Source organism: Sapajus apella, unplaced genomic scaffold (assembly GCF_009761245.1).
Source record: "Sapajus apella isolate SASKATOON/1434 unplaced genomic scaffold, GSC_monkey_1.0 scaffold17, whole genome shotgun sequence".
Classification (NCBI taxonomy): Eukaryota; Metazoa; Chordata; class Mammalia; order Primates; family Cebidae; genus Sapajus; species Sapajus apella.
In genome coordinates this window covers 14,422,916-14,439,969 of record NW_022436957.1, presented here as the reverse complement: position 1 = coordinate 14,439,969, position 17,054 = coordinate 14,422,916, and the positions used below count along the sequence as shown (strand labels likewise).

The 17,054-nt window shown below is 43.9% G+C and overlaps 1 protein-coding gene across 1 annotated transcript in view; it reads right to left on the bottom strand.

Annotated features, from left to right (window-relative positions):
• The window catches only part of PPEF1 (protein phosphatase with EF-hand domain 1), a 123,175-nt gene that overhangs the window by 94,226 nt on the left and 11,895 nt on the right, over positions 1-17,054 (bottom strand). The window contains exons 3-4 of the mRNA XM_032285842.1: positions 11,659-11,897; positions 1,530-1,634 (exon numbers count right to left, since the gene is read on the bottom strand). The gene's annotated coding sequence lies outside the window, so the exon portion shown is untranslated. The remainder of the gene's footprint in view (positions 1-1,529; positions 1,635-11,658; positions 11,898-17,054) is intronic.

The following is a 17,054-nucleotide window of genomic DNA, read 5'->3' as shown; positions in this document are numbered from 1 at the left end:
AGGAAATTATACTGACCACCAGAAAGTGTCTGAAAGTGTCTGCTGGTACATCAGGCATGATTGTAATCAGGAAACAGCTTGGCCTGGTGCCAGGTTTTCCAGAGTGTATTTGTGGAAGAGTAGTTCTATGTAGTTTATGATTCTAGGACTAAGGCCAAAATAAAGGTCCCACCATCACATAATAAGTTCAGGGTATGTAGGGTTGAAAAGGTTTCTTTACTGCAGGACTTCTCAGAGCCTTTAATATATGAACATACACTGTGAATCTCTCAGAAAGAGCTGATCACTATTTCCCAAACAGCCCAGCAAGGAGCCCTTTTGAAGTAAGGCATCTCAAGAACTATTGTTCCTAACTGCCTAATGCTGGCCCAGTGGAGCCTTGGGTTTAGAAGTCAGACAACAGGAGTTTGAATTCTCAGCTAGTCATTAATTCCTCTGTGCCTCAGTTTCCTCATAAGAAAACAGAGATAATAATGCATATCTTACTGACTTATACTGAGGACTTAGTGGTGGGAAAAAACTGGCTTGAACGAAGACCAACTCTTTTTAGCTGATAAGTTAGGAGGGGGCATGCATGGGTGGGGACCCATTGTATTTGTTCAAGTCTCTTTCTTTAGAATGCTTTGTCTGGGGCCTCCCAAAGACTAAACCCCTTGGGTACCTACAGGTTCTGCGATAACTGAGAGTCACAAAGCAATGGGCTCTTCTCCCTTGAGAGCTCTAAGATCTGAACGAATGCTATACCAGCAATCATAATGGTAGCTAAAATCACTACTATTGATTAAGGGACTACTATTTACCCAGCACAGCAGGTGCTTTATATTTCTATTATTTCAGTTCACTCTCACAGCAAACTTTCAAGGTAGTATTGTCATCTCCATGTTACAGATGAACAAAACTGAGACTCAGGAGGTAAATAACATACTCCCTGGCGTAGCTGATTAGTGGCAGAACTGAAGGCTCGCTCTGTTTAATCATTAAAGAACAAAAATGTCTTCCCACTAAAAGGCTATGCTTTGGTTTCAGGATCTAATCTGACCACTTTGCATAATAACTAAATCACTAAAGAGAATTTTGGACACTGTAAGGAATTCTGTTTCCAGTCTCACAGATAGCTGGAAACCTCTAAGATGCCAAGGAGCCAAGGGAGCTAAAGGAAGATTTCTAAATATGAAGGAATGCAGTAGAGTTTGGAGAACACTCCCTGAGGGGACCTAGAAGGGTTTCTGGAAGGATCCCTTCCCTCATTTTCTAGCTCTCAACCCAAGTGACCATGGAGTTTTTCCAAATATCAAGTTCATTTGACATAGGCCACAAACCTTCAGATTGCCAAGTCATCTGTACATCTTCTTCAACTGATGGCAACTGATTTACAACCAGCATCTCTGAGAACAATCATTCCGAGAAATTGCAAAGCAGTAAGATATACTCCAACGAATACACATTCCCTGTTCCATTGCCACACAATATATGTTTATGATGTAGGCTTCTGCTTGCCCCAAATCGCTAAGAATAAACAAACATATTACCTGTTTCTTCTGTTTGGCCAATGCAGAGGTTTTTTTTCTCACCCCAGGTGTTTCAAAAGAAATGAAGACGAGAAAGAAAAATTCTCTATGGTGGAATGCAGAGGTCTAAAAGAAAAGAGGTACAATTTCAGCTCTCTCTGAAGCACCCCCCAACACACACACAGCCCCCACTCTGCAGAGAGAGCTCTTGCTTAAACAAACAAACATATATACACACTCATACAAAAAGAAATAACTAGAACAGGGCCAGGCTGCCCTGCCTTTCAGCCTGGAAGGCGAGCCCAGAGCCAGGAATCTAGGATTCAGTGCGCTGGCTGTGAGTGCAGCTCTCTGCCCCAGCCCTGCTCTGTTACTGGCCTGAAGATGTGCTCAAGTAGTGGGCTGCAAAGTCAGCAGCCACGTGACTACTTCCAAAGGGACCAGGCTCTGTATGGGCAGGACCAGGCTACTGTTTGCATAAATAATCTGCCATCCATACAAAATAGAAAAGAGAATTTCAGTAAATAAGAGCAGAAAAGCACTGTTTGTTTATTTTTTTCTTTTTTTGAGACAGAGTCTTGCTCTGTCACCAGGCACCAGGCTGGAGTGCAGTGGCGCAATCTCGGCTCCCAGTTTCAAGCAATTCTCCTGCCTCAGCCTCCTGAGTAGCTGGGACTACAGGCATGCGCCACCACGTCCAGCTAATTTTTGTATTTTAGCAGAGATGGGGTTTCACCATGTTGGCCAGGATGGTCTCAATCTCTTGACCTCGTGATCCACCCACCTCGGCCTCCCAAAGTGCTAGGATTACAGGCGTGAGCAACCACCCCCGGCCCAGAAAAGCATTCTTTAGGTAAACTGAGGATAATTTTTAGAAAACGTTACAGTAGCCTGGTACAATTGAGAGAAGGAACTGGAAAAACTAAACATTCTTGCTTGGTTCTAGAAAGGTGTGGGTTTAAGGGAGCAGCCACTGGGTCCTAAGACATTGGTACTCTACCAGCTGTTCAATAGCTCCTTGTTGGAGGACCTATCTGTGAAGGGAGAATCACCTCCCTTTTGCTGCAGAGAGGGGAAGGAAAGTTGGCCTATAATGCTGCTGGGTTTGGGAGAGGAGGAAGACATACTTGAAAATTCAAAGTGCCCCTGGCAGTAATGGACACCAGCAGCCACAGTTCTGCTATGTTCGAGGCAATCTAGCGGTGCTCTTGTTCCCAGAGGCTCACGCTGACCACGGCTGCACCACCAGCACTTTCCCTGGCAAACTCTTCCCAGCTGGTGACACAGCATCCATGTTTTCAAGCTTACTGGTCTTAGGTTTCGCCAGCTAAAATTTACAGGACTCCAGCCATAACCATTTCATAACCCCACCCAAGCTGCTCTTTAGCAAGATTCCTTTCTGCAATTGAGAGCCACAGGAGATCTAGTAAAGTGGTTACCTAGTTTGCCATTTAATCGGATGGAGTCACTTGAAAAATAACTGGTGAGGTGGCTCTGGGCTTCTGCCCTCCTATTAGTATATTAAACATCACCAGAGGGCCTCATTATGAGGCAATATAACCATTCAGGTTTCCATGGTGGGGACGCCAAGAGTAGGACCTGATGAGGCTGCCACACAAATTGTAAATGATAGCATAATTACTGAGGCTCCGAAAAAACAGTGGACAATGTAGCTATACAGCTGGCTCTCCCAGCCAAATGCCTATTCAATCCTTAGCCATTTAAATGATGGCTATGTCTAGATACAGTTATTCCAATGTCACCTCCTCTGTGTGAGGCCTTTCCTGAATCACCAATGGGGAATTAGTCACTCTGTCTTCTGGCTCTCAAAGCCATGTGTGCGTCCAATTATAGAGCTGCTCAAAGTGTTATATAATTTGCCCTTTATACATGTGAAATCCTAAAGGGAAAGGATCTATTTCATTCCTCTTGGCATCCCCAGTTGTGTGGTGCTTTTTCTTTTTCTTTTTTTTTTCTTTTGAGACACAGTCTCCATCTGTTGCCCAGGCTAGAGTGCAGTAACGCGATCTGGGCTCACTGCAACCTCCACCTCCCACGCTCAAGCGATTCTCCTGTCTCAGCCTCCCAAGTAGCTGGGATTACAGGCGTACACCAGCACACTTGGCTAATTTTTGTATTTTTAGTAGAGATGGGATTTCACCATGTTGGCCAGGCTGGTCTCAAACTCCTGGCCTCGGGTGATCCGCTTTGACCTCCCAAAGTGCTGGGATTACAGGTGTGAGCCACTGCACCTGGTCACATCCTCAGTTTTAAACCTACTCGTTACTGAATGCAAAAGAGGTACTCACCAAATATTTGTTTAACCACAGAAAGAAAGGAAAGCAGAGAAAAAGCTCATGATTTAGTTGGTTATTTTAATGGCCAGCCCCTGGACCATGAATTGGATTGGCTGTGCCCTTTATGTGATTTGTTGAAAACTTAGAATTTGCTTTAAATGAACAACTTCACTGTATTTTTCTATTGTACAAAGAACACTGAAATGTTACTTTGAGTACCACTGGGGTCTTATAGTCAGCCTCCGATTGTTAAATGAACCAACATTGATGTAAGTGAATAAATCACCATAATGATAACATCTATCGAGCACTGACCATGTTCTAGGCACTTTTAAATTTGACATACGTTAACCTTATTTCATCCACACCCCATCCTCTGAGGTATATACTATTATGATCCCTCTTCACCCATTAGGAACTGTAGCCTAGAGTCAAACAGCAAATGAGGGGCAGAACTGGGAGTTGATCCCGGGCACTTTGGCTCTAGAACCCCTGCTTATTATAATCATTACTCTCTACTGCCTTATGTGTTTACAAAATTCCAGCTTCAGCCTCTTCTCAAATGCTCTCTGGCTTTCCTATAGCTGAGTGAAGCTGTGTTCTCCCAACCTGAAAAAAGAAACAATAACGAGCAGAATGATGTTAAGTTTTTTTTTTTGTTTGTTTTTTGTTTTTTTTGAGACGGAGTTTCGCTCTCGTTACCCAGGCTGGAGTGCAATGGCGCGATCTCGGCTCACTGCAGCCTCCGCCTCCTGGGTCCAGGCAATTCTCCTGCCTCAGCCTCCTGAGTAGCTGGGATTACAGGCACGCGCCACCATGCCCAGCTGATTTTTTGTATTTTTAGTAGAGACGGGGTTTCACCATGTTGACCAGGATGGTCTCGATCTCTTGACCTTGTGATCCACCCGCCTCGGCCTCCCAAAGTGCTGGGATTACAGGCGTGAGCCACCGCACCCGGCCCGATGTTAAGTTTTAAACCTACTCGTTAACAGATGTATACCCCTAACAGTCAAGGTAGGTCAATTTATCTCTCAATAGGCATGTCATCATTTGGAAACAGCCAATAGGAAAGGTTAGAGATGAGGTGGCTCCTGGAAAAGGCCATGGCAATGCCAAATCACCCTCACACTAAGATGCCTGGTGTCCTTCCATTCAATTCATCAAATGCTTATTGAGCACCTCCTATGCGGCAGGCACTGCTGAGGGACAGAGACACAAATGGCAGAGAAAAAAAATACATGATTGGATATTGGAATATACACACCAAGTACCTACAACAGTGTCAGGCACATAATAAATATCTATTACATGACTAAATGAAAGCAATATGGTATGATAAAATAGCTAATAAAATAGGTAGGAGCCATTCTAGGGGCACAGAGCAAAAGCCCTGTCTCAGAAACGGGGATGAGGAAGGCTTCCTAGAAGTGATGCATGGGCCGAGACCTGATGACTGACCAGGCATCAGCCAGAGGAAAGAGGTGGGAAGGGGGCTTCCATAGCTATGCATTTGCTACAGTACTTAACTAGGGTGTGAAATGGGAGAGGGGAACTAGAAATTAAAATGAACCTCTTTCCTCATGAGAATGCTGCAATAACATAAAGGTGTACAGATGTTAAGATTGAAAAATGGCTGCCCTCTCCACCTCTTCAGGCTGGACTTAATCTCTCTTGATTGCCTTCCCTTCCTTTCTCACTTCCCCACTGCCCTACTTCCTTTCTCCCTGCCTTCCAGATAAACTTCTTCCTCTCAAATGTTTATCTCAGGCTCTGCTTCTGAGGCATCCCAACCCATGACATTTAGCTAGTCCATGGCAATAGCAAACTATGGAAAGACAGAGGGGAATGGAGAAGCCTGGCTACCTCTCAAGGGAGAGAGAGGGCATTGCAGGCAAGTCTCTCCTATTTTACAAGCTTCCTGGAGCCGGCCACAGTTCCAATTTCTGCCGAGGCAAAGTAGTTCTAATGGGCAGCTCCCATTATTGATCATGACACACCCTGAGGAGTATGCTAGCATCGAGGCAAAGTAGCCAGACTGGAGAGGAGACTAAGAAAACAGCGGCATGTGCAGATCTGTTTGGTGGTAGGTACATAAGGTGTCTGCTTGTGGCTCCTGATACCTCAGTGCCTCATAGCACCAAAGTGGGAAAGCTCAGACAGGGCTGGCCTCCGAGCTCTGGTGGCTCTGATCTAGCCTCCTGATGCTGGGGCCTCTGGCAAGCAATCACACCCAATCACCATTTCCTAGCCCCCAGTAGTCTCCAAAACTGGGGTAGCTACCCCACAGCAGATGCACAGAGATCTGCTGGAGATCATAAAGCAAAACATCAGCACTCACATTTTTATCTGTTTTCTTATTCTTGTTAACTTTTCTATTTCCATGTATATTTGATTATGTACGCAATAGATCAGTTTGGCAGTATTAGCTGTAAATAAATAAATATGCTTGGTCCATTCTCACAAAACTTACTGTGAGGGGTCCATGATCAAAAAAGTTCAAAAAGGCTGGGGCTGGTAGCTCACACCTGTAATGCTAGCACTTTGGGAGGCTGAGCGGGGACGACTGCTTGAGCTGATGAGCTGGAGACCAGCCTGGGCAACATAGCAAGACCTCATCTCTATAAAAAAATAAAAATAGCCAGGTATGGTGGGACATGTCTGTTGTCCCAGCTACTCAGGAGGCTGAGGCAGGAGGATCACTTGAGCTTGCAAGATCAAGGCTGCAGTAAGCCATGATTGAGCCACTGTACTCCAGCCTGGGCAACAAAGCAAGACCTTGTCTCAAAAAAAAAAAAAAAAAAAAAAAATCAAGGGACTCTAATTCAAAGGGCCAGCTCCTTCATGAAGAAAAGAAAAGAATACCAAGTAATTTTTCACTTTAATAGAGAAAGGATCAAGTATATTTTCAAGGGTGAGTTCTCAGTACTGAAAAATCACATTAAGTAGGAGAAAAGAGAGTCCAGATCTGACAAGTCATTAGGAAGTCATTAAAAGAAATTAAAAGTGGGTCAGGAGTCACCATCAGATGGAAGAAATTTATAAAGGTCAGTGCTTGCCAGATGTGTCTGTTGGGATCACCTGGTGAGCAGCCACAATGACAGGCTGAAATACCTGTCATGTTTTAAGGCATGGAAGTTCAACTTTCAAAAGACTCCATCTAGCTTTCCTTGGTCATGATTTAATAAATAGATTAATAGATATCAGAATTTTAATTCAGACCACTGCTTAATCTAACCCTAATTTGGTCCTCAATGGCTTGAGTTTAAAGAAATTCCTTAAATTAACCTTGAATGTTCATAAACCAAATCAAAAAGCTTCACAGAAGGTTCTGGTCTGGGTAAGATGGAAAAAGGACATTCTACTCACTCTACTCTTTCTCTCCCATGGGACAAAGCTGTAAAACCTGGGCAGAATCCATGGAGCAGCTATTTGAGGACTATGACAGACTCTAAGCTGTCCCCAATAATCCCTTCCTCCTGGTAAATTCACACCCTTGTGTCATCCCTCCTCTTCAGCATAGGCTGGTTCCAGCAACTTGCTTCTAATCAATTAAATATGACAACAGTATTGGGATGTCACTTCTATGACTAGGTTATAAAAGATTATGACTTTCTGTCTTACTATTGGCTTCACAGCTTGCATGCTTTCAATGAAGTAAGCTGCCATGTGGCAAAGGACTAGGGGAAGTCTCTGGCCAAAAGCCAGCAAGGAACTAAGGCCCTCCATCAAACAGACCATGAGGAACTGACTCTTGCCAACGACCATATGGGCTTGGAAGTAGACCCCTCCCCAATCAAGCCTTCAGATTACAGCAGCCCAGTCAACACATTATGTGCAGCAGCTCACAACAGATGCTGAAGTAGAGGGCCAAGTAAAGCCCTCTAAGGGTTTCTGCCCCACAGAAACTGTAAGATCATAAACATGTGTTGTTTCAAGCCACTAGGTTTTTTTTGGTAATCTGTTCCACTGTAATAAACAAGTAACATGAAGACTCTGAAAAGCAGATAACAGAAGACAGACGAAGGAAACAAATCAAAGTTTGAAGTACCACTGAACTGGCAGTGAATTTACTTTTTATGTACAGCAGTTCCTCCAGACCAGATTCAAGGAAGCAGAAATTAAAATTAAAACCACCATGAGATACCCCTATATGTCTATGAATATGGCTAAATTTGGGTGGGGGCGTTCAGACAGTATCTCACTCTGTCACCAGGCTGGAACATAGTGACACAATCACAGCTCACTGCAACTTCGACTTCCTGGGCTCAAGTGATCCTCCCACCTCAGCCTCCCAAGTAATTGGGATTACAGGCATGTGCCACCCTGCCCAGCTAATTTCTGTATTTTTTGTAGGGAACAGGGTTTTGCCATGTTGCCCAGACTGGTCTCTAGCTATCTGCCTCTGGTCTCTAGCTATCCGCCTGCTTCAGCCTCCCAAAGTATTCGTATTACAGGCATGAGCCACCATGCCCAGCTAAATTTTTTTCAAAACAATATCCAGTGCTAGCTAGAATGTGGAGCAGCTCGAACTCTAACATTGTGCTGACAGGAATGCAAAGTGGCACAGCCACTCTGAACAAGAATTTGGTAGTTTCTTATAAAGTTGAACATGTACCTACCATATGACAGCAATCCTGCTCCTGGGTAGTTATTCTAGAAAAATAAAATTTTCTATTCATGCAAAAAAGTGTATACAGGTTCATAAGGTCAAACACTGAAAACAGCTTAAATGTCCTTCAATGAGTGAATGGATATACAAACTGTGGGACAACCACACAATGAAACGCTGCTTAGGAATAAAAATGAATGAAGCTAATACACACAACCTGGATGGGTCTCAAAGGCATTACTGAGTGGAAGAAGCCAGGCTGAAAGGGACACAGACAGTTATATGGCATTCTCAAAAAGACAAAACTATAGTGACAGAGAACTGATCAGTGGTCACCAGGGGTTTTATGGGTGAGGGAGGGAAGTGACTACAAAGGGTTAGCAAAAGGGAGTTTTGAGGGGCAGGTTCTATATCCTGATGATGCTGGTGGTTATGCTAATCTATCCATGTGTTAAAATTCACAGAACTGGCTGGGCACGGTGGCTCATGCCTGTAATCTCTTTGTAAGTACTTTGGGAGGCCAAGGCAGGTGGATCACCTGAGGTCAGGAGTCCGAGACCAGCCTGACCAAAATGTGAAACCCCATCTCTACTAAAAATACAAAAAATTAGGCAGGCGTGGTGGCAGGCGCCTGTAATCCCAGCTACTCAGGATGCTGAGGCAGGAGAATCCCTTGAACCCGGGAGATGGATGTTGCAGTGACCTAAGGTTGTGCCATTGCACTCCAGCCTGGGCAACAGAACAAGACTCTGTCCCCACCCCCCCAAAAAATTCACAGAACTATACTTTAGGTTGGTGCAAAAGCAACTGCGGTTTTTGCAGAGATATGCCCATGTACTACTGGAGTCCAGAAAGAAATGAGCTCGACCTGGGAATGCCAGGAAATGTTTCATAGGGCATAAAATATGCAGAAAGGCATTCCAGGGAATATGGGAGCTTGTTATACTTGAGATTGGGGGATCGAGGGAGTACAGAGCGAAGGTTGGGAACATTAACCTGGGGGAGGTAGGCTGGTGCCAACTGTGTGTTCTTATAAATTACGGCAAAGAATCTGGACTTCAATCTATCAGTCAGGGATTGTCCTTTCAAATGCTTAATGGGCTGGAGCAGATAATACAAATGACTAAAGCAGCCTGGGTGGAAACCATGAGACACTATAGCAAGTTTTTGTCTAAATGAGGTAGCTGCTACTTACTGGTAGCTCCATCCTTGGCTGCTATCCCGAAATTGCAGCCCAGTGTTGCCTGATGCAATTTTCCAAGAGAAGCTGAAGATAGTTCTATGTCTGATCTCCTTATTTTTAAATGTTAGCATGAGTATTTTTTAGTAAATTTAAGAAGTCACTGATTACAGGGTGCATTGCTGTTTTATGTACCAATAAGAGAGAACACCACCACTGATCAAACTCTGACACTCTGTCCATTTCAAGGCACATCCCAATATCAGAGCTGCTAAAATGTGAAAAAAAACACGCATCTTAGAATCAACAAAATACAGTCATTCTCATTTTATCAAAACGCCGTATCGACTGCGTGGATTCTGCCTAAAGCTGCCAGATTGCAAACTCTTGTTTAAGTCAAGGGGAGCCTGAGGGTAAGCTGATTAGATTCAAGCTGCAAGAAGATCACTCTAGGGATCAGATGGTGATGAATGGGGAAAAGCAGGTAACAGAAAGACCAATGACGAGGCTCCTGCAATAATCCAGGTGATACATGGTAAGGGCCGAATTAAAGTCACGGCAACAGGGATGAAGGGTAGGGAAGAGCCAAATGTAAAAGGTTTATGTAACAAACCCTACGGGTCCCAGACTGCGCGTGGAGAGTGAGAGAGACAGAGACATCAAGGAGGATTCCAAAGTTTTTGGTTTGGAAGAATAAATGGGTTCATCATTTATTCAACAATATTGACTGGGTGTCTACCATGAGCCAGGCACTATGCTAGGCACTGTGGTTACAAGGGTGGACAAGATAGACATGGTCTCTGCCTTCTTGTAATTTACAGTCTAGAAGATGATGCTATTCATTGCAATAGGGTATTAAAGGGTACAAGAGTCAGACATGAAGTGGGACAAGTGAGTTTATGGTGGAGAAAAATCATAAGTTCAGTTAGCAGTGTGCTAAATTTGAGTACTTGGGAGACCTCACTGTTGAAATATCCCATAGGCAGTAACAGCCTGGGTTTGGAGCTCAGGAAATAAATCGGGACTGGAGAGTCAGATTAAAGAGGTCATCAGGTTGCTGACAATAGCTGAAATGATTACAGAAGATAAAATAGCCAGGGAGAGCTTGCAGAGTAAGGCTCTAGAGGCAAAAGCAGAACACTGGGGAATAGAGACATTAAAGAGAATGAAAAGAGGAAGGAGCCAACAAGGAGGCTAACAAAGAAGCAACCTGGAAAGTAAGAGGCCAAGAACTGAGGGCTATCTGTAAAGCAATGGAGACTACTGTATAGTCTACTTAGACCTGCACCTACAATTACTGCCTAGAAGCAATTTGCCTTGGCCATGTACAGTTCAGACTGTCAGAGTTATGGATGTTTTGCATGAATTCCAGATAGGCTTATCAGAACTGCTTCTAATTTAGAAAGCTAGGATATTTTTAAATATTGCCACAATCTGTTCCTTTATCTTGTATGTGCTTGTGTTTTGCATGTATCTCAGACTGACATCTAGCATGAGTCAATGTAAAGCAATGGTAATTCCTTATTTTTTCTTCTTTTCCTTCTGCGGGAGTTATGATTTGCCATTCCAAGAACAAAAGTAAAACAAAGAATACACATTTATGCAACTACCTCTCATGTCAAAGCACTGGGAATTGGGCAAAACTGATCTAGGCAGAGAATGCAGTCACACTGCAAGACCATCATGAGGTTCTCTGCCCAGAGCTCTGGAACCGGTGAGCCTGAACTGTGGTAAGATACTCTGATCCTTTGGACTTGTCCAGAAAGTCCCTCAGACATCTTCATTTTATAGGAGAGAAACCAGGCCCAGAGAAGTTAGGTGGCCTCCCCAAAGTCACAGTCCTATGACTCAGTACTTTGATATACTTTTTCCAGTATATTAAGGCGACCCAATTCCACCCTACACATATCTATCAAAGCATAACAAACTTCGTACATAAAACATGAAGACCACAAGAGTTGGGCTAAACAACTAAACAGACAGAGGCAACAGGTTAACTTTCGATCACTGTCCCATGCCTACCCAGATCACATTCAATCCATCTGGTCCACTAAGTGCTCTTACCTTTCCCACGAGGTTAGATTAGATCCACACAGGTTCAAGAGAGGCAGACTCCCGGATCTTCATTTGTTGGTTGCTGACTCTTTCAGCCCGACCGGCAGGCTCACAACACAACCTTCATCACACAGGTCTTACTGAAGATGGTTGCTCAGTCTCATCTGGAGTCTTCAACAGGTAGATTCTAGAATGATTAATAGGTTGCCTTGGTGACCCCACAATGGATGATGCAGATATGACAACACCTGCCAATGGAATGTGGACAAGATGACCTCGATGAGAGGACTATTTCTTGCTTATTGAAAGGCACATTCCAGTTTTTTGCCACCATTGCCTCCCTGTCAACCATTTTTGTGTTCATGAACACAGTAAACAAAGAAAGGTTTGTTTCTTGGAGGAATGTTGATAAAACAAGGCCTGGGCCAGGTGCGGTGGCTCATGCCTATAATCCCAGTACTTTGGGAGGTCAAGGCAGGTGGATCACCTGAGGTCAGGAGTTCGAGACCAGCCTGGCCAACGTAGTGAAACCCGGTCTCTACTAAAAATGCAAAAATTAGCCAGGCATGGTGGTGGGCACCTGTAATCCCAGCTACTCGGGAGGCTGAGGCTGGAGAATCACTTGAACCTGGGAGACGGAGGTTGCAGTGAGCTGAGATCGTGCCACTGCACTCCAGCCTGGGCGACAGAGTAAGACACTGTCCCCCCTCCCCAAAAAAAAAAAAAGAAAAGAAAAAGAAAAAACAAGGCCTAGAAAATATCCAGAGCTTTATTTTCAAAACCCTCACTATTACTGCCTCAGATGACTAAGAGTTTACAGAGAAGCCTCCAGAAAAAACTTTTAGAACATTTTCTTTTGTGCACTTATTCCTGGCATGGTTTCATTCATATATTCATTAAGTAAATATTTGTTGAGCATCTATTATGTGTGAGGTACTGTTCTGCACCCTGGGGATATGCCAATTAGCAAAACTGATAAGGTCTCTTCCCTCCTAAAGCTTATAGCCTAGTAGGAGACGTAACTATTAATTAAATCATAAAAAATAAATGTGAAATTGCAAAGGACAAGTATTCATTTTATGGGAGGGAGTTGGGAGGTCGAGCAAAGGCTTCTCTGAGGAAGTCATCTTTGACCTGACAGCAGAAGGTTGAACATGGATTAATCAGGTGAAGGTGCTGATAAAGGATGGAGTCACACGTACACTTGAGCTAAGGCTTGTGACCTGGAGTAGCTAACTGGAGGCTAGGATTTGGGGACTTTCAAAGGAGAATCCAGAGTTCAATATAGGCTTAATTTACTAAAGCCAAAGCTCTTATTTTCACCAACATTCAAAGAGTGCACAATCTGTCAGTCTTACAACTCACGTAAAACTCTAAAACAGCACTTCTCAAACTTGAATGTACTTACAAGTCACCTAGCGATCTCGTCAAAACCCAGATTCCTGGGCCCAATTCCTAGAGGTTCTGATTCAGTAGGTCTGGGGTGAGGCTGTGAAGCTTCATTTCTAATAAGCTCCTAGATGAACATGAAGCATACTTTGAGTGGCACTGCTCTGTAACACAGTACTGTTTTTTATTTTTTATTTGTTTGAGACAGGGTCTCACTCTATAAAGAGTGAGCTATGATCGTGCCCAAGCTGGAGCACAGTGGCATGATCATAGCTCACTGCAGCCTCCACCTCCAGGGCTAAAGTAATCCTCCTTGCTCAGCCTACCAAGTAGCTGGGACTACAGGTATCTACCACCACACTCAGCTAATTTTTTATTTTCTATGGAGATGGTGTTTCACCATCTTCTCCAGGTTGGTCTCAAATTATTGGGCTCCCAAAGCGCTGGAATTACAGGCGCAAGCCACCACACTTGGTCTTATTCATTTTAAGGCCCCCCAACCATTGGAATGGACTTCTTCCTAGGCCAGGGCACTTTAAATTTTAACCTAAAAGACGGGTTCAGGCCATGATGAGAAACAGGAGTTGGACGTGCCTCATTCTACCTCCCCAGCATTAATAGCAACACAGATCCTAGGTCTGATAAGAAACATTTACAGGGCTGGGGGCGGTGGCTCTCGCCTGTAATCCCAGCGCTTTGGGAGGCCAAGGCGAACAGATTATGAGGTGAAATTCGAGACCAGCCCGACCAATATGGTGTAACCTCGTCTCTACTAAAAATACAAAAATTAGCCGGGTGTGGTGGCAGGCACCTGTAATCCCAGCTACTCAGGAGGCTGAGGCAGGAAAATTGCTTGAACCCGGGAGGCAGAGGTTGCAGTGAGCTGAGATTGTGCCACTGCACTCCAGCCTGGGTGACAGAGCGAGAATCCATCTAAAAAAAAAAAAAAAAGAAGAAAGAAAAGAAATATTTACAGTCTATTCTCTCTGAAGCCTGCTACCTGAAGGCTTCATCCGCACAATAAGAACTTTGGTCTCCACAGTCCCTTAACCCAGACATTTCCTTTCTACTGATCCCAGGTTTTTGGATAAACTCAGCCAATTGTCAACTAGAACATTTTAAAATCTACCTATAACCCAGAAGCCATTCCTCCTCCTCCTACTTGATTCAAGTTGTCCCGCCTTTCTGGACTGAGCCAGTATATTTCTTTCTTTTTTTTGGAGACTGAGTTTCACTCTTGTTGCCCAGGCTGGAATGCAATGGCTCAATCTCAGCTCACCAAAAATTCTGCCTCCTTGGTTCAAGTGATTCTCCTGCTTCAGCCTCCCAAGTAGCTGGGATTATAGAAATGTGCCACCATAACTGGCTAATTTTGTGTTTTTTTAGTAGAGACAGGGTTTCTCCATGTTGGTCAAGCTGGTCTCGAACTCCTGACCTCAGGTGATCTGCCTGCCTTGGCCTCCCAAAGTGCTGGGATTACAGGCGTGAGCCACCGTGCCCAGTGAACCAAGGTATTTCTCAAATGTATTTGATTGTGGTCTCATGCCTCCCTAAAATGTTTTAATTCTACAATGTTCTTGCAATTTTTATGGTTTACTCAGTAGTAACACCAAAACAGAAGAATGTTGTGATATGTAAATAAAACAATGCCAAAAGCTAAAGATTTCAAAGACTTGAAAAGAATGAGGGAAATAATAGTCATAAGCAAACTGAGGTGTCAGTAACGTAGTGAAACTTCTAATTTATCCCAGTGCAATGGGCTGTCATTCTTAGTCAGTGACAAGTTCAATTTATGAAATCGTTTTAAAGAAAAGTAACAAAGTAATCTGATGTAACTAATGACAAGAAATGTCTATATGTTTAATGACTCTTTAACAGGTCAATAAGAACTATCTATAACTAACACTTTCATTTTCTGACAGAGCTCTGGGTTTTATATGATGTGAGAGAAAAACCACCTCCCTTTCCAGGTCTCCGTTCCTTCTGTCATAGTTCCCACTGATGTACCACATTCCTGCTGGCGGGCTATGTGAAAACATGCAGGTGAGAGAGCAAAGATTTCTCTTTTACATAGAGAAATGGTCTTCCTGAGAAGGTTATGAAGTTAATACAGCGCCTAGAGTGAAATATTGTCATTTTAAAAAACTAGAAATGAACTCCTCTGTGCAGAGAAGAGTAGGAAGATTAAGAAAGGCAAACAGGGGTAAGTTTTACAATTTTGAGGGAATATCAGCTCTGCCACTTTCAACCTGAGGAACTTAGGCAACTTACATAACTCCTCTTAAATGAGTTTCCTCATTTAAAAAATGAGAATAGGGCTGGTGCAGTGGCTCACACCTGTAATCCCAGCTCTTTGGGAGGCCAAGGCAGGCTGGTCACTTGAGGTCAGGAGTTCAAGACCGACCTGGACAACATGGTAAAACCCCATCTCTCCTAAAAATACAAAAATTAGCAGGGTGTGGTGGTGTGTGCCTGTAGTCTCAGCTACTCCAGAGGCTGAGGCACAAGAATTGCTTGAACCTGGGAGGCAGAGGTTGTAATGAGCTGAGATCACGCCACTGTACTCCAGCCTGGGCAACAGAGTAAGACTCCGTCTCAAAAATAAATAAATAAATAAATAAAATAAAATATATTTCTAATGGGAATAATTTAAGTAGCAATCTCTTTGTAAACTATAAAGTGCTAAACAAATATTAGTTGCCATTTCTAGGAGAAGCCTGCATTTCCTGAGTGGATATACATCCTAGAGAAGAAATGTGGTCTGCTCAGTGGGTCAGGATATGTCTAGGAACATAATAGAATTAGGTTCTAGTCAGCTTGCTTGGGTTCAAGTTCTTGCCCCAGCACTTAACAGCTCTGTGTGAGCCTGGGTAAATTACATAGCCTCTCTGTGCCTGTTGCTTCAACTATAAAACAGGCTAGTGATAGCACTGATCACACTGGGTTGATGTAACGAATTAATGGGTTAATACACATTGTAGCAGCCACTGATCATGACTGTCCATTTCCCCTCTTTTCCTAATAAAACCCCAGTTTTGTTCTAGGTGGCAGTGTTCAGCCAACAAAACTTGATTTGCTAGGCTCCCTTGCAGCTAAGGGTAGTCATGTGACACAGTTCTAGCCTTTGAGATATAAGCAGAAATCTACAGGCTGAGGCTTCCAGAAAAGCTATTTTCCTGATACAAAAAGAAACGACTCAGCTGGCACAAGCCTCTTCTCTTTGTCCTTCCCCCCATTTGCCTGGAACCAGGATACAATGCCTGGAGGAGGAGCAGCCATCTTGTACACACTAGGAAGAAAGCCTCACATTGAGAATACCAAAGTAATGATGCAAGAGGATGGAGGGACGAGCTTGAGACCTGGATGACAATGTGACACTGTGCATCTCCTGGCTTTGTATCATGTGGGACGAAAACCAACCACTCTGTGTTAAGCCCCTGCTTCCATTTACCTTACTCCAGGCAGCCAAACACATTCTCTAAGCAATGCAACTGTAAAGCAGTTTGGTGCCTGGCTCAGAGTATTCAGTAAATGTTAGCTATTATTATTATTAGGCCAGCATTCTGTTCCCTAACCAGGTGGCTAGCAAACAGTCCCCTAAACTGCCTTGTAACAGAAGCACAATTTTCCTTTTTGAAATCAACCCTGCTCCGTTTTTACCATGTGGTTTGTGTTGGATTGATGCAGCCCCCGACTCTAAGTGTGGGCCCCGGCTGACTTAAGCCAATTAACAGAGCCCGCTCCCCAAGCCACAGCAACTTTCCAGGAATAAGCACATAACTCAGGCCTAAGACAGCACATCTTCTTCTCCTGGCAAAAAGGAGTGTTTGGGGTGGGCACACAGCTAAAGAAAGATAATATGAGGGAATCTTGGGGTACCTGGAGAGAGTGCTGGGACAGACTCACTCATCTTCCCCTAGTGTGGTGCTCTGAGCAAGGCGTCACTATGAAAAGAGCCAGTCCAGGGGGTGAAAGTGATACATGGAGAAAGGCCGACCAAGAGAAGGGTAGGGAAA